The 22,222-nt window shown below is 47.5% G+C and overlaps 1 long non-coding RNA gene across 1 annotated transcript; it reads left to right on the top strand.

The window, feature by feature from the left end:
* Positions 1–6,989: 6,989 nt before the first annotated feature.
* LOC144137566 (uncharacterized) lies at positions 6,990–18,747 on the top strand. The gene is made up of 3 exons (XR_013315687.1): positions 6,990–7,139; positions 7,750–7,836; positions 18,619–18,747. It is a non-coding gene; the product is annotated as an uncharacterized LOC144137566 (long non-coding RNA).
* Positions 18,748–22,222: the final 3,475 nt, after the last annotated feature.

Genomic DNA, 22,222 nt, shown 5'->3' with positions numbered 1-22,222 from the left:
TGAGTATGTGGACTACGGATAGGCCCTCCCCACACCTGCTACAGGGGTCTTGGAGAACCCGTGAGCAGGTGCGAGTGCGTCACATGTGTATGGCCTATCCGTAATCTAGCTAAGTTAACTTCAATGTGCCTGTTGTGTGAGTCAGTAGTGTATTGTCCCAAGTGTGGTTTTATTACGTGTAGTTTGTTGTCTGTCTGTTCGCTCCAGTCTGCTTGCCACGTTTTACGGAGTTGCCGTCTTATGTGTGGCTTGAGGTCTGTGTAAGGAAGTGTTGTTATGTTTACTGTGTTTCGGAGTGCAGCATTGGCGGCCATTTCATCCGCCAGTTCATTTCCGCCGATGCCAGAGTGGCCTGGCACCCAACACACAGTCACCTCAAGGTTTGAAGAATACGCCAGCATAATTGATTTCAAGAGAAGGTTAACTACATGGTTTTTCGATGACTTTCCGGATGATAGTGCACGGACGACGCTCAGCGAATCTGTATAGATGATAGATTTAGGAATATTATGTTCAACTATGTTATTTACAGCCAGAAAGATGCCATATGCTTCTGCCGAAAAAATACTCGTCTTTGCATTCATGGCTCTACCTCCTTCAAAATTGGGTCCATGAGCAGCACAAGACACCGCAGTGAACGTTTTGGAAGCATCAGTGAAAAACTCTGCAGCCCTGTATTTATCCTGCAGATACATGAAATGCTGCTGAATCGCATTTCTTGGTGCCGTGTTCTTATCAAGATGCGTAAAAGACAGGTCACAGAGCACAGGGCGCAGATTCCATGGTGGTATAAAATCAGTGATGGGTGTCTTGTGAATGTCTAAAAAGGGTACCTCATGCTCAGAGGCTTCCTCTCTTACCCTAAGTGAAAAGGGCAGAGAGATGGATGGACGATTTAAGAACAGTTGTTGTGAGGATGTGTTATTAATGGTGGAATTAAAAGGGTGGTTAGTCAGGGCCATGATTTTCGAGGCATACAACAAATCCATGTAAATCCTCTGGTGATATAGGGACCATTTATCACTCGGCGTAGAGGCTCTCGACTGGGCTAGTGCGAAAAGCACCACATGCAAGGCGAAGACCCAGATGTAGCACTGGGTCGAGCATTTTCAGTGCCGTTTTTGTTGCAGACCCATAAATGACGCTTCCATAGTCCAATCGGGACCCCACTAGGCTTGTGAAAATACGTAAGAGGAGTTGCTTGTCCGTTCCATAAGACTGGTGGGACAAGATTTTAAGAATGTTGAGAGCCTTTAGACATTTATGTTTCAATTGCTTAATGTGAGGTATGAATGTAAGTTTTTCATCCAACACCACTCCTAAAAACTTGTGTTCCTTCCTCACAGGAAGCGAAACGCCATTAAGTGTAATGTCTGGGTCCGGATGGATCCCACGCTTCCTGGAGAAGACAACACAGGTGCTTTTTTCTGGATTAAGTTGAAACCCATTCTTGTCTGCCCAGCTGGCAAGTTTCTTGACAGCTAGCTGGACTTGACGCTCACAGATGGACATATTGCATGATTTAAAAGATACCTGGACGTCGTCTACATACATGGAATAAGAAATTGTAGGTGGCAATGCCTTCCCAAGGGAGTTCATTTTAACTATGAAAAGAGTGCAGCTTAAAACTCCACCTTGCGGAACGCCGTTTTCTTGTACATGAACCCTTGAGAGTGCGCTACCAACTCTCACACGAAAAGTTCTTTCGGACAAATAACTAGCAAGAATGTTCATCATGTTCCCTGACACACCAAATGACTTCAGGTCACTGAGGATCCCGTAGCGCCAGGCGGTGTCATATGCCTTCTCAAGGTCAAAAAACACCGTTGTGCAAAACTGTTTATGAATGAAAGCGTCCTTTATGTATGACTCAAGAGTGACAAGTTGGTCATTTGTAGATCGCCCCGCCCTGAAGCCTGCCTGGCAGCTCTCGAGAAGACAATGGTACTCTAAGAAGTACACGAGTCTCTTGTTTATCATCTTCTCAAAGAGCTTACACAGGCAGCTTGTCAGGGCAATGGGACGATAACTGGCGGGAGAGGAAGGGTCCTTTCCTTCCTTCAAGAAAGCCACCACTATGGCCTCCCTCCATGAGCAAGGAATGTGCCCCGAAAGCCATATGTTGTTGTATAGATGTAGGAGTGTTTCAAGAGTGCATGGGTGTAGGTGTTGTATCATGGTGTATGTGATTTTGTCTGCACCTGGAGCTGAAGGCTTACATGTGCTGAGAGCAACCTTCAGCCCATGAATTGAAAAAGGACAATTGTAAGAAGTGTGCGACTTGTTGTGATCACTCAGGGACTTCTTTTCTACAGATGTTTTGTGTTTCATGAAAGTGTTTGTGTAGTGTGCTGAACTGGACACGTGTTCGAAGTGTTGTGCAAGTGTGTTATCCTGGGCTTCCAGTGTGTCCCCTGTTGTACTAACCAGGGGAAGGCTGTGTGTCTGTTGTCCTTTTAGTTTTCGTATTCGTGTCCAGACTTTGTGTGTGTCTGTGTAAGAGTTTATGGATGTCAAGAAGGTGTGCCAACTCTCTCGTTTTGCCTCACGGCGCACACGTTTTCCTAACGCCTTGGCCCGTTTGAACAAAATGAGGTTACCCGACGTGGGGTACCGACGAAGGACACCCCACGCCTTGTTCTGGGCCTCTCGCGCCCGCCTGCAGTCCTCATTCCACCACGGCCTCCGCTGGTTGCGCGGGGCACCAGAGGCGTGGGGAATGGACTTTTCGGCGGCGTCGAGGATGTGCGCCGTGAGCAGTTGGGTAGCTTCTTCAACGTGTAGGTGTCCTATGGATGTGTGGTGTAGTTTGGATGTCTCTGTAAATGTATTCCAGTTAGCTCGTGCTTCATTGAACCTATTATGGGAAGATTGACTGCATGGGCCTTTACCTATGTATGTTAGTGAGGTGGGGAAGTGGTCACTGCCATATGGGTCAGTTCCCACTCCCCACTCGACAAGAGGAAAGAGAACTGCGGAGCCAATAGCCAAGTCAATACATGAGTATGTGTTATGACCTATGTTATGGTATGTAGGCTGTTTATTGTTGAAAAGCCATGCTCCAGAAGATGTAAGGAATTTCTCTATCAGGCGACCTCGGGCATCCGTTCTGGAAGAGCCCCAAAGAGAGTTGTGAGCATTAAGGTCGCCTGTAAGGATGTATGGTTCGGGCAGCTGGTCTACCAGCGCCTCGAAGTCGGAGCTCGTAAGTGCAACATCAAGAGGAATGTATATGGTGCATACCGTTATCAACCTATTAAATATTATCAAGCGTATTGCTACAGCCTCAAGGACGGTGTTCAAGGTGACAGGGTGGCATGCTAAGGATTTGCGGGTGATTATGGCAACACCGCCATAAGAGTGTGTGCAGCCATCCCTGTCTTTCCTGTATACCATGTAACTATTCAAGAAATTTGTGTGTTTGGATTTCAGATGTGTTTCCTGGACACACATTATACTTGGCTCATTGGCATGCAGAATCTCATAAACGTCGTCAAGATTATTCAGAAGGCCTCTGTAGTTCCATTGAACAATATTTTCTCTTCCCATTATTATGTGTTCAGAGCTACTGGAGTGTGACTATTTATGTAGGGTCTTTCGGGGCTTGCACTCTTGGAAGGGGTTTTCTGACCTTCTCTAGTGACCTGGACGTCGCAGCCCGTTCCTTCCGCTGCGATGAAAGCCGGAAGTGCTCGACGTCCATGTCGTCATCTGAAGGCAAGGGGGTGCCCAGCGGACTGGGCCCCCTTGCCATGGTACCCTTTCGGGTGTTCTTTGCCTGCGCTGCCAGTGCCGAAGGCGTGGGGAGCACCCCAGATGGCACAGGCAGTGAGGAGGGGGAGGGGGTCGCTGCGACTGCCTCCGTCTCCATCTCGTCCGGGCCCTCGCGTGTGCTTCGGGCCGGTGGAGAGGGGGAAACGGTGGGTGCAGCAGCATCCCCACAGGACGTGGATGCCACCACAGACGCTGCTGGCTCAGCGAGCGGTGCGGAGGCGGGTTGGGCTGCCAGAGGCAACCCAGGGGGGGGGGGGCGGAGGCGGGACCAAGTCCGACTCGCGGTACTGGGTCCCCGCCGAAACCAGACGCCGCTCCGCCCCCCGGCGAGCTGCGTCGGCGTACCTCCCCAGGGGAAAAGAGGCGAACCTCTTTCGCGCCTCGGGGAAGGTGATGTCTACAGTGACTTTGATGTTGATTATTTTCTTCTCTAGTTGAAACTTTTCACAGGCGCGAGAGTATGCTGCATGTGGACCCTGGCAATTCGGGCAGGTAAGGTTGGTTGCAGTGCAGTTGTCGGATAGATGATCATGCTGGCCACATTTGGCACATGTTGTTCTGCCACGACAGGAGTTGGTACCATGCCCGAACCCATGGCACTTGAAACAGCGCCGCGGGTTCGGGATGTATGGCCGGACAGAACAACGGATGAAACCTACGTTGATATGCTCGGGCAGTGTGCAGCGGTCGAAAGTCAGAATCAGATGTTTGGTGGCTATTTCTTTGTTATCTCTCCTAATGACGATGCGCCTTACTGCTGTCACGCCTTGATCTTTTAGGCCTTCGAGCAGATCGGTCTCTTTCTCGGTTAGGAGGTCTGGCTCAGATATCACACCCTGGGAGCTGTTGAGGCTGCGGTGGGGTGTGACTCTGATATCCAGGTCTGCCATGCGGGTTTGGCTCATGAGAGTTGTGGCTTGCTTCTGTGAGTTAACCTCAACTAGGACCTCACCAGTTCTTAGTTTTTTAGCATTGTATGTGTTGCCTAGGATAGATTCAAGAAACTTGGATACAAGAAATACACATTGTGAGGAAAGAGGCTTGGATTTGTCAACCGATTCAACTATCAAAAAACGTGGGTAGTTGTCAGGTTTCGGTGAGTTGATGGCAGGAAGAGGTGGAAAAGATTGTTCGGTGCGGACCCTTTTCAGGGTGAGATCAGGTTTGGAGGGGGTTTTTCGGTTTACCATATGGCATAGGAAAAAGCAGGGGACGGGGGTACTTCCTTCGCTCGGGTTACCCTGATACCGAGAGAGGTCCCGGAGCTCCCTGCGTGGTAAACAGACAGGGAGCCCATCCGCCGGAGCTTGACCTAGGCTCCGACGGCCACCGTTTGAGGCTTCTACCCTTCACCTTTAAACACATCACCACGGTAGGTTACAGTTTATGTTGGGGGCTCGGGGTCCGCGGTGTCGCCAACACCGTCACCATGAATACTCAAGGTGCCCCGTGCGGGGTGTAAAGACACTGCACGCAAAATGGCAGGCCAGGAGAATGACACGCCCTCTCTGGGCGTTGAACGAACTTCGAAGCGCAAGCGCGGCACCTGCTGAAAATGCGTGTCCTTTTTTTTGTCTCCGCCATGGTATCGTTGTGCTCCTTCCACACTTCAGTTACCCCAGCGCTACACTCCAGATTCAGACCAGCTCTCGAATCTCGCAGCCTCAGTCGCAGCTTCCGGGTTGCCGCGATGATGTATTTCCGTGGACGTTAGATGAGCACGGCTGATAGCGGACGGCTAGCAGCCACGGGGAAACCGCAAAATGAGCCTAATAACGCCACCGCGTTAATAAATACAAATGCGGCAATAAAACGTACGACACACACATCAACATATCCAAATGCGGCCATCATATTTCTGATCGATAATATATATCTGAAAGTGATCAGGTTCATTGGGAGGTGTGCGCTTACGTAAATGCTGTTCATAGTAATTTCGTGATAACGGGTGCCTCCAAGAAGGCTTATATCGGTGTGCGTATATACTAAAACCTGTTACTCTGGTAGGTCCAGAAAAGTATCTAGTTTGTCCCGCTTACCAGACCTCTAGCTACACACTAAACTTTTTTACGCCCTTTTGGCCAAAAAGGGTGTAAGAAAATTGAAAAAAGGGTGTTGGGAGGCCCTTACGCCCTTTTTCTTGAATCTCAACACCCTTTTTTGTAGCTTTCCACCCTTTTTGCGTGAAAAAAAGGGTGTTGACCAACCTCAACACCCTTGCTTTTGGAAGGGCGTTGAAAGGGTGTGGAAAAGGTGATCAGCTCATCATTGATTGAGGCCATGCATGCAATATAATTTCAAAAAGACATCCCATTGTACCATCCACCCAACCTCGTCAAAAATGTTCAAAAGCAAAAAAAAGCTGCCAAATTCAATAAAAAGCAGCGGCAGCACCGACGTTGAAACAGGAAAAAAATATCAGCCCTTGCTTATTACGACATCGGCAGAATAACACTCCCCCTCCCACTTTTTGTTTTCTACAACCTTGCAAGGAGCACAGCACAACCTTGAACTGTGACATCTGTATCATCATTCCGTCGTTCCCTGCTCCTCTCCTGCCCCACCAGCACAATCATAGCCCCCTCTGACAACAGTCATTCTCGTCACTCAGTGGAGTTATAAAGTACTAGCAATCACAATTTTATTCTATTCTTATTGTTAGCGACCGTAAATATTGTGTACAAATGCAATAAACAGACCACCTAGTTTCTCCTGCAGAAACAACGTTGGAGAACAAGGCTGATATCAAAAGAAAACAAAAGTTGGGGAGGGAGGGGGCATGAAATCGGGCGCTAAATAAACAGACGCCAAATAATAATACGATTACTTACACTAGAACACTGCCAAATTTCATTGCGGAGTGTTATCTTACTATCTGCTTCTTTTTTTAACGTTCAAATTGAGCGCCAAAAAACTCAGTTCGCGTTTTGTGTTTGTAAACATAAAAAATATAAGCTTCTTTATTATATTACACACAAAAAATAATGTTACTGTTATATTCAGTAAAATAGGCAATTATTTATTGTTGTCGTTTTAATTTGTTTACGCAACCCGCTGCCAATGGCCGACACCCTGAGTACGGCGTGCGGCGGCGCGGCCAGTTACCTCCTCGAATCGTCCCGTGACCCGTTCTGTGACCCGTCTGGCGTCGATTGTGATCTGTGGTCTGTGGTGTACCGTCGTGCCGTTAAACAAGCGCAGTTATCAGGGTTAATTGGGTCCCTCGTCGTTTTCGGTTGTGGCTGTCGTGTTCGACTTCGCGAAGAAATATTTGAGAACAACTTTGCACCTGAAGACGGCTAATTTCGTTTGGCGCTTGCTCCTGAACGTCGCTCGCTCTTCTGCGTCGTTAAACGTCCTGGCAGGTAAGCTGTCTCGTCACATTTGCCGCCTTTCTTGTCACTGGACGTCGTTTGTAGCTGTGATCGCCGCTTCAAGGATTCGTTAACAGGAGCCCGCGTGTGTGAATTATTTAACTGAACTGGCTAGGTTGAACCTAGAGGGCTCGTCTCTAGAAAGGCGATGTGCGAAAGAACATTGTGGTGCTTGCATTGAGCGCTGAACGCACTGGCGCTCAGTAACGCAGCGGCGCTCAGTAACTCAGTAACGTTTCCCATTCCGGAGCACTATATTGAACAGCTTCAGAGTTCACCACTGCGAACCACGTCTTACGCGTAGTTTATCGGAACACGGGCGGCTACTCCTCTAAACTGTGCTGCGCAGCGTTTACGGCTTCGTTAATCACCGCTGTCGTTTGTGCCGTGTTGGGAATAGAGAGGGGGAATCGTTTGCGAGCGAATGTGCGCGCCTCGCAAGCTTCGTTGCGTTTGCGGCGAGCCACCTCACCATGTGTACGGTGCCGCTGTACGCGGGCATTGATTTAGGCTGAATGTTGTGTTGCCCGAGTTGTAACATTCGTGCACCCAATAATTTCCATTCTTGCCTGTGTGGTAATCATGTGTCATCCTGTTTTAGACCTCTGGACGGTCTGAGCACATCACGTCCCTCCATTCAACCGGACAAGAGCCACAAGCATTGTCAACAGTGTTTGGCCGCCAGAACGTAAGTTTTCAAACACAGTTATGGTAGCACAGTGGGCTACCATACTTGAATAATGTTCGATCACTTGAATGTACAAGTTCTCGCCCCCGTAACTACAATTATTGCTGTTTCATGCATAACCTAACATGTAGCCACTAAATGGCAACCTTTGTTGTTAATTTCGGAAAACTCAAAGTTTCACCCAAAATCATAATGTGGGCGTAGCAGTTAATCACCATGTATACGAATTTCCTGGTGTTAGTCATGTTTACGGTGAAGCCATATTTCTTAGGTACACAAAAATGTTATTACCTGCGTAGTTTAGTCTGCGATAAAGCCTTACCAGTTCTGTTTTCAGCTATTTTTTTTTATGTTTATCATGTGAATTGACAGTCCTTGTAGTCCACTTTTTCAAATAGTTATGTTACTGCCCGTACCATTTAAAGAGGCCTGATTGGGGTTCTGAAGGCTGCGATTTACGCACGCTAGTGCTGTACCCCCAATAAAGAAAAATCCTTCCACAAAGAAAAAAAATTGAAAGTGTAAAGTATCAGCTGCATTATTCTTAACTGGAACATGCTAATTGAAAGGCCTGGGGCTTTTCCTGAAAGCACTGTGGATGTTATGAGAGAGGAAAACCACTCAAACACATCTGCCAAGGCCGTTGCTGCTCCAAGATGCGTGCAAGCATTGAGTCTTCTGAGCAATACATTACACCCTTTTTTTTAAACAACCGACGTGCATGCTGAACGTACTCCTGATTGGGCGTGTGCCAGGCGCGTAGCCAGGAATTTTTTTCGGGGGGGGGGGGGGGGGGCGGGCGCGTGTCGACCAAGACATGGGACGGGGAAATATGTAGGCAAGGCATCTTGCGCGTTGTTTTGCAAACGAAGCTTGAAATAACTGACTTTAACATGCGATTTGTGTATGCTCAACACTAACCGTAAAGCCCACCTTAAGGAGCTTAGATGGTGATGATAATGATGATCACCTAAATTCCCGTTCGCTGGTTTATGGGCAGACCACGGGCGATTTATTCGTCCGCAGAGCAGGTGGTTAGGTGGACCCGCGCTCGTGAGCGTGATCATGAGTGCGCTCGTGAGTGGCGCGCGGTCCCCGAAGTTTGTCGGGCGGAAGTGGAGGCCAACACTGGTTGTTTACTATCAAGATTCTCATGTTTTATAAAAGATTTTCCTTTAGAAAAGGGACTTTTTCTTGTCAGCTACGAAGTACAGTCGAGCACGATTTGAAGGTTATCGCGCCAGCATCGAGCGGCCAAGCGGGCCACCAGCCCACGGTTTCGTTTCGGAAACATGAAAATCGAGATTTCGCACTCTTCGCTCCCTTGTTGGCTGTTCCATGATACAACAATGGCCCGCACGACTGACTTGCCACCCTTTGGGTTTCAAGCTGTACATTCGTCGTTATCAAGCACAGACTTGGACTTGGTTGCCCTTTATCTACGCCGACGATAACGGAACTTGCATGGAATATTTGCTAAAGCTGGTGTTCTTTCTGCTTCGTTTGAAAGAGTAGCTTTCCCGCGACAACCTTCGAATCGCAGTGGACTGTACATGGGGCGAATTCGTATATTATGGCGGTGAAGCTAGCAAACGTGTGTCTTCGTCCTTAAGTAATCGCCTTTTGTTATTTTTGTGCTAGTAACGTGAGTAGTAAACTTGCGCTAAGCGGAACACCTTATTGCACTGCTGTTGAAGGTTGAGCTTGTTTTATTTATTTATTTATTTCACTTACTCTCAATCGCCGAAGCATTGTAGAGAGGAGTGGTTTACAGAGTACACACACAAAAAAAGACAGATGCGGCCAATTACACAAAATCTCTTAAATTGGCCAACTATACGTGGTCGCGACATAAATACCATAATCAAGAACAATTAGTTCACATCAATATATTCACATCACAAAGGAAGAAAAAGAAAATAGGAACGGAAGGTTGCAATGTTTCATGCCAAAGACACAAGCATTCACACCGAGTGGTATATGCTGAACAAAGCATACAAAATAAAAGATAAATGCAGATACAAGGGAAACTGTGCGCCAGAACTATAAGAAACAAATTATGATTGGTCATCTGGAACCAAATAGGCATATAACGAGCTTCGAAAAAGTGTGTGATCTGTTATGGATGCTATATCTGCAGGAAGGCGGTTCCAATCATTTGATGTGCAGGGTAGGAATGAGTGAAAAAATGTGTTGGTTTGACAATGAGTGATTCCAACTTTATGCATGTGATCAATACGGGACGAACGATAGAATGGTGGCGATATAAGCAAGCTGCGCAGCAAGTTATGATTGTATACTTTGTGGAACAGGCAAAGACGAAAATATCTTCTGCGCAGGGTCAGGAGAGGCAAAGATAAACTGGACTTCATTGATGTAACACTGGCTGCTCGTTGATAGTTCGACAATATAAAACGCACTGCGTTGTTTTGCACTAGCTCTAGAGACTGAATTAAGTTAGCTTGGCTCGGATCCCAAATAGATGCAGCGTATTCTAATTTCGAGCGTATTAAAGTTCGGTAAAGTGTTAACTTTAGGGAGACAGGAGCTTGGCTGAAATTTCGTCGTAAATAGCCCAGCATGCGATTAGCGTTTGATGTGATGGAGTCAATGTGCAATTTCCAGGTTAGGTCTGATGATAAGGTGACGCCGAGATAACGATAGGATGATACGTTTTCTAGTGGCACATCAGTCAGTGTGTAAAAAGGTGAGCATACGTCACGCCGAGAAATACGCATAACCTTGCATTTTAGGGGGTTAAGCACCATTTTCCATGTTTCGCACCATGTCACAATTTTGTTCAAGTCAGACTGCAGTTCGCGATTGTCGTCGTCACACCTGATTTGACGATAAATGACGCAATCGTCTGCGTATAGATGCATTGAAGAAGACACATGGTTAGATAGATCATTAATATATATTAAAAATAGTAAGGGACCTAGAACTGAACCTTGAGGCACACCAGATGTTACCTCATTAAGTTGGGAGTTGAAACCATTTAGCGTGACATATTGAGAACGGTTGTTAAGAAAATGTTCTAACCATAGCAGTAACTGGGGATCGAGGTTGAGGGCGGCAAGTTTAGTCATTAGTAAAACGTGGTTCACCTTATCAAAGGCCTTGGCAAAATCCAGGAAAATACAGTCAACCAAAGAATTGCTATCAAGATAGGTATGGAGTGAGTGAGTAAAGTGAAGTAACTGTGTTTCGCATGAGAAAGAACGCCTAAATCCATGTTGTGCGGAATTGAAAAAACAATTAAACTCAAGAAAATTACAAATGTGCGAATATAGGACGTGCTCCATAATTTTGCAGGGAATGCTTGTCAATGAAATTGGCCTGTAGTTTAGAGGTGAATGTCTGTTTCCTCATTTATGCAGCGGGACGACCTTGCCAATCTTCCAGTCTCGTGGTAAAATTCCGCTATTTAGGGACTGCTGGAAAATCTTTGCCAGAAAAATGGATGAGTAGTTTTTAGTTTGCTTCAGAAACTTTGCGTTGATTTCGTCTATTCCGCATGAAGATGTCAATTTCAATGAATCAATGATCTTTACAATTCCAACAGACTCAAACACAACAGGAGACATGGCACAAAAGCTACTCGGAACAAGATCTGGTATAGAGCTTAGAACGGCTGAACAAAAATTATGAACAAAAACGTTGTTTAACACGGAAACACACTTCGCGGGAGGTACAGGCTCGCCTGTATCATCGAAAAGTACAATATCATGGTGTTCTTTAGTATTAACAATGCTCCAAAACTTTTTCGGGTTCGTACGAAGAATATCCGGCAAGGTGTTGTTCAAAAAGTGCCGTTTGGCGTGTTCTATTGAGCTAGTGTATTCTGTTTGAGCAGAAAAATATGACGCCCAGCGATCACTTGTGTTGTGAAATTTCGCTTTGCGGAATAGCCGCTTCTTTTTGTTTAACAAACGAGAAAGTGTCCTATTGTACCACGGGGATCTTCCATCAGAGCGAATACGCCTCAGGGGAACATGCGCATTAATAAGCTCGGTTATTTTTCCAAGAAATAAGTTCCAGTTTTCTTGCACGCTACGGTCATCAAACCGTTCTAGATACGTGTCCAGATAGGAGCCGAGATTCAGATTAATGACATCGAAGTCAGCCTTACTATAATCACGAATCAGTTTAAGCTTTTGTTGAAGGCGTTTGAAGGAGAATTGAAGATTGAAATGCAATACTGAGTGATCACTAATACCTGGAAGATAACTTATGCTCGATACGAAGTCAGGGTGAGTCGACAGGATTAAATCAAGAGTGTTTGCGGTATTGCCACTAAGTCTAGTTGGCTCTTTAACAAGTTGAGTAAAATTAAAGCAGGCGCAGAGGTCTAAGAAACTCTGAGATTGGGAAGAAAATGGTTTAAAGGTAGGGAAAGAATTTGACCAGTCAATGTTCGGAAAGTTAAAATCTCCTAGCAAAATTATAGGTAACGAAGGGTATCGGCAAACGATAGCATTTAGTACGTCGTGCAATTCCTCCACGAAAGTAGAGGGAGCGGAGGGGGGTCGATAGCAGGCTATCACAACTATTCTTGTATTGCCGAACGTGGTGCATACGCAGACAATTTCGAGATCGGTGACAAGGGGTATGGGAAAAGAAGGAATATTTTGCGATACTGCTATCAAGGTTCCACCTCCATGCCGGCCATCTCGGTCGCAGCGGTAAAGATTGTATCGTTTATCCACTTGAAAAATTTCTGCATTTCTTATCTTTGCGTTAAGCCATGTCTCGGTTAGTATAATTAAATCAGCATCACTAGAGGATATTAGGGCATTCAGCTGATCCCGTTTATTCATGACGCTTCTTACGTTACAAAAAATCACTGGAAGGTAATTGGAAGTTTCACGTTGACCACATCCTCTCGCTAATTGTTATGTGCTTGGTGGATGGGTGTTTTCAGGCAATGCCAGCTCATTTGCGCCTGCACGTGAGGTAGAGGTTTGGACATCGGAAGTACTGGTATTTCGGTTGTTCGATAAACCACTTTGCCGAGAAGGACTGCTACGTGCAATCTGCTGCACTTCGTCAGTTAGGGCATCGTAAATGTAAGTGGCATTATTCACGTGCAGCTTATCATATCGTAGTTTGAAAGCGGGGGAGTGCGGGAGGGACTTCGCGAATTCAGTTAATTTTTTTCGAGCGTGTCTTGTCGTTAAGCAAAAATCTTCAGCGATTGAGATGCCGGTGCCTTTTAGTTTCGCGCGTTGCACCAGTATCGCTTGTTTCGTCTTAAACCTTCTAAATTGAGCGATTACAGGTCTACAACGACCATCCTGATAAGTACCTGACAAGCGATGAGAGCGCTCAATATCATCGGTTGTTAAGCTAGGATCAATGTACTGCGCAACAGCAGCCATAACTTTGGCTTCTGTCTCGTTCCATTTTTCATTGCTATCAGTTAAGCCATGAAATACCAGATTATTACGGCGTTTCGTTAGCAGTAGTAATGCCACTGATCGATTCTCGCGTAGCTTGTAAAGCATGTTCAATGGTGCCAATAGATTCCGTTCTGGCCTCAAGTGCGGTGAGTCTTTCAGTGATTGCTACCAGTTTTGATTCCATAGACTCTTGGGCAGCTTTGACTTCATTTACGGCTTTCAGCAAGTCAGCTTGCCCACCAGTAAGAACGCCTGACTGGTGTTTTAAATCGCGTAAATGCTGCAAGATTTCCTTTTGCCATTCGGAATCGCTGGCGAGAGGGATCGTGGGTTCTTTCGAGGGTGCTACAACGGTTTCGTCAGTGCGTTCTTTAGACTTCTTAAGAGGGCCGGGGTTACGCTCCACATCCCCGCAACACAAAAGCAACATGCCAAGAACATCAATGCAATCATCAAACAAGTTGCAAACAACGTGTGGGCATGGAAACAGCAATAAGTTGCGGTTACTTGTACGCTTAGCGTACAGCGAGTAACTATTACACACCTGAACAAATTGCAGGAACGGAGCGTTAGCCATCGGATGCGCAGCGCCGCTTCCATGCCCACTGAAGTAGCGCCGGTCGTCGATGCTTCTTATATTCGGCACGGCTCGTGATGCTGCCGGCGATGTGACTGTGCGCCAGTTGAAACAGAGTCCAACGGTATCGCTGCAATCTTCGTAGGGGGAGCGCATCCGAAGCCGAAGTGAATCCTTTGGTAAGGGCACGGGACAGCATGGTTCCGCGCCGTGATGTTGGTAGATGCAGAGCACAGCAGCAACCTGAACAAATTGCAGGAACGGAGCGTTAGCCATCGGATGCGCAGCGCCGCTTCCATGCCCACTCACGTTTCTTAAATTTCATTATATTTCTATCTGTTAAATCGAAACAGACATGGCTTGAGTAAAATTCTGGTTAAGCAAATACAGAATGCTGATCCTAACCAAGAGGGAGGTCAAGGAAACAGTGGAATAGTGCCAAAAAAACAAAGCTCCGCAATAAGGAGAATTGTGTAGTTTTGTTGATGTGGAGGAAATACAAGATGGGCAGAGCAATGCTTTTTATGCAGCAGAAATTATGGATCTGCAATAGTCAATGAAATGCGATGTCGGTTGAAAAATATACATATCAAGGATTGATAGTTGACTGAACAAAATACAGCGACATGCTCTGTCATGTGATTATACTTTGTACCAGTGTGTCAGGTTCTTAGTCGAAGCGAAGTGATAGAGAAAAGGACCAGGGATAACTGCGTTTATGTACCGGTAAATCGACGACAGACACACGGAACAAAGACACGTATCACGAAAAAGAGGACAGCTTAGCCACCCGGAAGAGACTATACGAAAGTTCGAACACGGCGCACGGCTTACAGTTTCGTCAGTCCCCTGCACGGTCAGTCCGGGTAAGGCGTGGCGGCGTCGACGTGGGACAGTCGCGGCATGGGTTGTAGGTGGGGGCCCGATCACGTATGGACGCCCCCTGTGGTGCACCGTGTTCCAGGCTCTCGCGGTTGAAGAGAACGCGGCCCTCGTGGACGCACGGTTGACCCCTCCTGATGCTAGAGTTGATGACTGGCGGATGGTAGCTGCGGATGTCACTCTTCGATGCTCGCCGCTACACGCTCGGGTCCGAACGCCCGACAGCCATGTATCTCCGCAGCCTCCCACACCCGTCTTCTTCTTCCTCCCCGTCACTACATCCCCTCCGTTGTTGCTGACATCTTCTCATAGGGTGCTTGGCAAGACGACGATGATGATGTTGGAGACGCCGATGATGATGTTCGGGGTGTTTGGAGCATATCCCGAAGAGCGCATCTTCATTATCGTTTTCACTTCACCTCGTGACAATGTCCCCCCACTTTAGCAATTTTCCACGAAAAATGTCTTTTCACAGTCCCAAACACGCACAGTTCCCCAAAACTTCACGAAACTACCGGCAGAACACTCATAATATAACACGCCAACTCCATTCCTAGTCTTCAGAAGCATCATCGCACTAAACAACGGCACACAAGGACAATTTAACACGCATGCTGACCAACTGTAGTCAAACTTCCTCAAAACGAACGTAAAGCAAATGAGCCGCAAGCCAACACAACATCATAGCAGTGCTGTTGAGGATATTAAAGAGAATTTGAGGGTCTTCGGCGTTTCGAGTAAAATACTCTGCTCGGATACACAGGGAACCATTGGCTTGATTGACAGCCGCCTGGATCGTGGTCGTAACCGGCATTCTCCTGACCTCTGGCTGCGTTTATTTTCCGATGTCTTGGCCTGCTACAGTTACCGGGCCATCCTGTTTCGGGGCTCAGTCGGTTTGGACCACTGGCTAGATCCTCAAAGTCTCGTGCCCCTCGAACATTGCCAATGATCACATCGTACAGTGGTGATTTCAAACAGCTTACCAACACCATTCCAGTGAAAAACGGAGACTCTATGAACACTTTCGCTTCTGGGACAGTAACCCATTTTCCATCGGCTAAGTGTAACGGGCAGGAGGTGCCGGTGAATGCCGCTCTTGGAATGAGAGACTGGCGAACGATTACTGTGTTAGTTCCTGTGTCTCTTAAAACGATGGCTGGCTTGTCTTCGACTCTGCCTTTGGAAACAGGCATAATATCCATTCTTGCACGGACGTCTAAGACGGCGTTAGTCATCCTCCATTTTTCTTTCCTTACGCCACCCGGGCCGGGACTATCGTGTTGTTCAGCGTTACGTTCACTTGTCTGCGGGTTTCCTCGTTGTTCTCCGTTATCATCGAAAATTAACAAGTGGTTCTGCTTTTGGGCATCTATAAAATGGTCAGCAGCGGTCGCGGTTTCAGAGAGTGTTTTACAGTTCCTCTCCTGCACGAAAATCGCGAGTTTTCTGTGGCAGTTCGAGAGAAGTTGCTGAGTGATTAACAAATCAGCGAGGTTGTCGAAGGTTTTGTCAATGCTAGATAATTCTACCCACCGGTCAAAATAACCTTTCAGTCGAGCGGCGTATTGTTTAGCGGTTTCGTCCTTCTCCGGCTTCGAGTGACGGAAGCGCTCCCTATAGCCTTCTGCGGTGAATCGAAAGCGCTGCAGTAAGGCAAGCTTGACCTGGTCGTAGTCTAGTGACTCTTCTGGCGAAAGGCGGCCGTAGACTTTTAGTGCCTCTCCACTAAGACACGTACTGATGGCGATGGCCCATTTCGACTTAGGCCAACCTTGACTTTGGGCTACGCATTCAAACCGTTTCAGGTATGCGTCGAGATCATCTCGAGCATCCTCAAAAGGCAGCAGAGATTTGCGTGCGCTGAAGCCTTGCGGGGTGGCAGCTTGAGCCTGACCAGTGGTTTCTCCATCGCTATCTGTTTGGGGCCCCCCTCCTCGCGCTGAATTGAGCTCCGCCAAGCGAATCCGCAGCTGCAAATTGCGTTCTTCGACTTATGCACGAGCCCGCTCTTGCTCGGCTTTCACCCGCTCGTGCTCAGCCCTCTCGCTCATAGTTTTTTGTTCGCGTGCCTTCTCTTCGCGGTCTAGCGCTCTTTCGTCGCGCAAGTGTTTCTGCTCTGCCTGGACCCACTGCCTCAATTCCTCGCCACTCAAGCCCAAGCGTTCGCCCATGGCAATGAGCTCCCGTGTGTCCATTGTGGGTTTTATGGGTATTATTAAACGAACTGGTCCTGCCGTGGACGCCAATTATTGTCAGGTTCTTAGTCGAAGCGAAGTGATAGAGAAAAGGACCAGGGATAACTGCGTTTATGTACCGGTAAATCGACGACAGACACACGGAACAAAGACACGTATCACGAAAAAGAGGACAGCTTAACCACCCGGAAGAGACTATACGAATGTTCGAACACGGCGCACGGCTTACAGTTTCGTGAGACCCCTCGCACGGTCAGTCTGGGTAAGGCGTGGCGGCGTCGGTGTGGGCCAGTCGCGGCATGAGTTGTAGGTGGGGGCCCGATCACGTATGGACGCCCCCTGTGGTGCACCGTGTTCCAGGCTCTCGCGGTTGAAGAGAACGCTGCCGTCGTGGACGCACGGTTGACCCCTCCTGATGCTGGAGTTGATGACTGGCGGATGGTAGCTGCGGATGTCACTCTTCGATGCTCGCCGCTACACGCTCGGGTCCGAACGCCCGACAGCCATGTATCTCCGCAGCCTCCCACACCCGTCTTCTTCTTCCTCCCCGTCACTACATCCCCTCCGTAGTTGCTGACATCTTCTCATTGGGTGCTTGGCAAGACGACGATGATGATGTTGGAGACGCCGATGATGATGTTCGGGGTGTTTGGAGCATATCCCGAAGAGCGCATCTTCATTATCGTTTTCACTTCACCTCGTGACACAGTGTAAAGACAATGAATGACACGCTCCCGTCCACATGTAAGCCTATATGAGGCTTTTCGTGCTGTTCTGCCATTCCCCGGCCGTGCTGTTCCGCCAGGGAAACAGTGGGGCTGTTTCGATCGGCTCGCGGCAGGCTCCCGGCGCTTGTCGGTGTATCCGGCGCGAAATGCAGCCTGGCTGTATATATTGACAGGTACAACACCATCCTGAGCGGGCGCAGGGATCAGACGTTGACATAGCCCTTGTTTTCAGCTTTATATGAGCAAGAATGTCCTTAAAACTGCAGGTTCCGTGCCTGCAGGTGACTTCAGGCGGTTTTTCAGGCTGCTTAAACCGCACCCCAGCCTTGGCATAAAATATTATAGGGGTGGGGGCACTGGCCCCCCCTCTCCTCCCCCTTCCCGGCTACGCCCTTGGCGTGTGCTTATTCTTTCTTGCATCCACCACATTCGAGTGACGTTGATTTGGGAATGCTGGAATCCAGCATATGCTGGCAAGATACGAGAGCTTGAACACAACCCACTTGCCTGCAATGAGTTTTCAAAGATCTCCACCACCTGAAGGTACTGAAGTGAGATGTAAGCATTGCCTGAAAACCATACCAGATGAGGGTACCAAATCATAGTTATGGGTCTTTCTCGCCCATTTACGTGTTCTGAACGAAAAAAGTGCCATTTAAAGGTGACACGTTCCCTGCCGATTTCTGATGCCTGATTAAGTTTGTGGGCATAAATTTAGCGGCTTGCTCACATGTCTAACGTGTATGTGTGCTTGTTAGGAGTGAAGTAGGTAAAAATTGAAAGGTTTGATTGTAGTTGTGTATAGATTACCTACATTGTTTTCATTCCTAGAAAAGAAAAATTGAGGTAACCCTGCCAATTGTTCTGCATTGCTGCGTTTTATTATGCTTGTATGATTCGTAGAACCTGCAGGAGTTCAGCTGCTTGTTAAAGGAGAAATGAACAGTTGTACAAAAAGAAGAGCATCTACTAAATAAAAATCTTCACAATCGCAGGATGCCAACGGTCCACCTACCAACTTGCGTCCTGCATTGTTTCTGCTGGGTGGAGCGGCGCATGGAGCATTTTTCAGCTTCTCGAAGTTTGTGATCAAGCGCTGCCCCAACTGAAGGATGCCACTGAGGGGTCTTCTGTTTTAATGCCACAATTTCATGTGCTGAGCACTTACTCGTAAGGCATTTTAAATATTCATCATCCCAGAGGGTATGTTACCTCCGTCTTGGGTGGATTGTGGCTGCAATCAGGTTATTTGTGGCAGAACAAGTGAACCACGTGGTGAGAGTCATTGAGGTCTTGTTGATTGCGCATGCTTCTGAAATAACATTATCATTCAGCTGAATACTTTCTAAATATTTCAATTTGTGAACAAAATATGATAAAAGTCATGATTAGTTGTACGACAGTGCAGGAAAGAAATGCCAGCATATATTTTAAGAGCCTCTGATATTCCAGGTCATTGGCTGGTAAGCAATAAAATAGAACTGAAAATTGTTTAAAGTGAAATCAAATATTTGTTGTCACCAGTGCATGACCCGTAGTAAAAGCTATTTGGTCTCCCAATTTCAAATGAGACCGGAAATGCCAAAAAAATAAGGAAATAAACAAGACAGCTCTCTACAATAAACCAATTCAAAGAATTGCTCAATGTCTATAAAGTGGCGATTCAGGCGGGTTAGTTCGGTGTTGATGAAATACAAGCAGGCACTCGCCTGGTAAAAAACAAATAAACAAAAAAAGACGTTTTGGGGGCCCTACTGGTCCCTTGATCACAATGAAAGGGGGGGTGAAAGGTCGCGATTATTTATAGGTTTGGTGTCGCAGAGTGTGCATGTATGTCTCGGGGAGATTACCCCGCGACCGGTTAATCGTGTTTTTAGTTGGTTGAATATGCACTGATTCTAAAAGTAGTCGTGTCGATAGGCGCTTCTCTGATGCTATTATGCTTGCGGAATCCCAATCGATGACGTGGTCAGTAGCCAGGTGATGATCCGCCAAGGCATTTCAGCTTGCACTGCCTTTTTTGACATCGTTCTGGTGCTATTGAATTCTTTTAAAAATTTCCAGTTTCACCTATGTAGGATGCGTCGCAATCCTTGCATGGAATTTTGTAGGCAACTCCGGGGAATCTTGATTTTTCTAAAGGGTCCTTCACGCGTACCAGCTTCTGCTTAAGCCTGTTCGTTGGCACGTGTGCAATTTTAATGCCATATGTGACAAACACCCTTGCAAGAGCTTCACTGATGCCTTGCGTGTAGGACACGGCAGCGCGGTTTTGCCTGTATTCTTCAGGAACCCTTTCGTGGGAGGCAACTGAAGCCCGCAATTGTTGCGTCCTCACAAGCTTTGAAGGGTAGCCGTTGCTGCGAAGGTCCTTCCTTACCACGGCTAGCTCTTGCTTGCACAGACCAGGCTCAGAGCAGATTCGTGATGCGCGTGAGAAGAGTGCAGCGGCGGCAGAGCGTTTTTGGCCTATAGGATGCGCAGAGTCGAACCCAGGTATCTACCCGTGTGGGTCGGCTTTCGATACACAGTGGTTGTAAATCCTTTGGCCGACCGTTTCAGAAGTACGTCGAGGAAGGCGATCTGTCCGTTATTTTCCTGTTCCATGGTGAACTGGATGCTTGGAACACAAGAGTTTAGATGCCCAATTAAAGGCATTACGTTTCGGCGGTGGATCACACAAAAACAGTCGTCTACGTAACAGACAAAAATCTTAGGGTCGTCTTGTACGAGCATAGCGCAGACTTTTCTAGAGCCTCTAGGACAATATTCGCACAGATTGCTGAAACGGAAGTTCCCATCGCTGTTCCAAACCGCTGCTTGTAACATTCTACGTTGAAAACAAAACGTGTTCTGCAGGCCAAATTCCAGGCAAAATTACGCGGTCCGGAGTTGCAAGGATCTACTCGAGAACGATGCATCTCTGCCTTCACGTTCGCCAATTGAGACGCAAGACATATCGTCTCCTGGAATTTGGCCTGCAGAACACATATTTTGTTTTCAACGGACACTATTACAAGCAGCGGTTTTGAACAGCGATGGGATCTTCCGTTTCAGTAGTCTGTGCAAATATTGCCTGAGAGGCTGTAGAAAATTCTGCGCTATGCTCATACAAGATGGCCCCAAGATCTTTGTCTGCTACGTAGACGACTGTTTTTGTGTGATCCACCGCCGAGACCAAATGCCTTTATTTGAGCATCTAAACTCTTGTGTTCCAAGCATCCAGTTCACCGCGGAACAAGAAAATAATGGACAGATCGCCTTCCTCGACATACTTGTGAGATGGTCGGCCAAAGGATTTACAACCACTGTGTATCGAAAGCCGACCCACACGGGTAGATACCTGGGGTTCGACTCTGCGCATCCTATAGGCCAAAAACGCTCTGTCGCCGCTGCACTCTTCTCACGCGAATCACGAAACTGCTCTGAGCCTGGTCTGTGCAAGCAAGAGCTAGCCGTGGTAAGGAAGGACCTTCGCAGCAATGGCTACCCTTCAAAGCTTGTGAGGACGCAACAATTGCGGGCTTCAGTTGCCTCCCACGAAAGGGTTCCTGAAGAATACAGGCAAAACCGCGCTGCCGTGTCCTACACGCAAGGCATCAGTGAAGCTCTTGCAAGGGTGTTTGTCACATATGGCATTAAAATTGCACACGTGCCAACGAACAGGCTTAAGCAGAAGCTGGTACGCGTGAAGGACCCTTTAGAAAAATCAAGATTCCCCGGAGTTGCCTACAAAATTCCATGCAAGGATTGCGACGCATCCTACATAGGTGAAATTGAGAGCATGACGGAATCCGATCTGGCCGGGAGGTTACATATAGGAACGAAAAAGAGACGCCGACCAGTCCAAACAAAACGTACTGACGTTTCGGCTTCCAGCACGGAAGCCTTGTTCACAATAAATGCATCACCAGAAGTGGGTCGTTTAAGTGGGCTTGAATAAGGCTGCAAAGAGCGTGCGTAGATCAGGTTTAGATTTCATTCGTTACGATTGACCGTGTTAGATGTGGTCTGAATGATTAGTGATTCCAGATGTAGCCGTGATGCGGTCACTTTTTCTGTAGCGACGATTCTTGCATTGTCCCAATCAATCTTGTGGTCATTCACGACGGCGTGTTCGGCTAAAGCATTGTTGCGGATGCTTCTATTCTTTACGTTACGTGCGTGCTACTGCAGACGATATACATTCCCGATATATTCCCCGATATACACGCCGCTGCAGTCTGCACAAGGTATCTCGTATACCACACCGGGGAAGGGCTCCTTGGGCAAGCGGTCCTTGACTCTCAGGAGTTGATGGCGCATCTTTTTGGCTGGAACGTGGGCCACCTGTCGAAGTTCCTGCACCAAGTTATTGCTCCGCTCGTCGGTAAAGGGACCACTCACGTTAGTAATTCTTTCGATTTTGTCGAGAAGACTCGCAACACCGTGATCGAGAAAGACGACTTGATGGTGTCCTTCGACGTGAAGTCCCTTTTCACGAGCGTTCCGATTGACCTGGCTGTCAACGTATGCACCTCTGCTCTCGAGGCTGATGAGACGTTGCCCGGGAGATCACCGATGGATGTGCCAGAACCACGCAGGCTTCTAGATTTTTGC

This window comes from Haemaphysalis longicornis, unplaced genomic scaffold (assembly GCF_048455015.1).
Source record: "Haemaphysalis longicornis isolate Haplotype H1 unplaced genomic scaffold, Haemaphysalis longicornis Haplotype H1 scaffold_40, whole genome shotgun sequence".
In the NCBI taxonomy this organism is placed as follows: domain Eukaryota; kingdom Metazoa; phylum Arthropoda; class Arachnida; order Ixodida; family Ixodidae; genus Haemaphysalis; species Haemaphysalis longicornis.
Note: the sequence above shows the minus strand (reverse complement) of the source record. Positions and strands in the feature narration are given on the sequence as shown.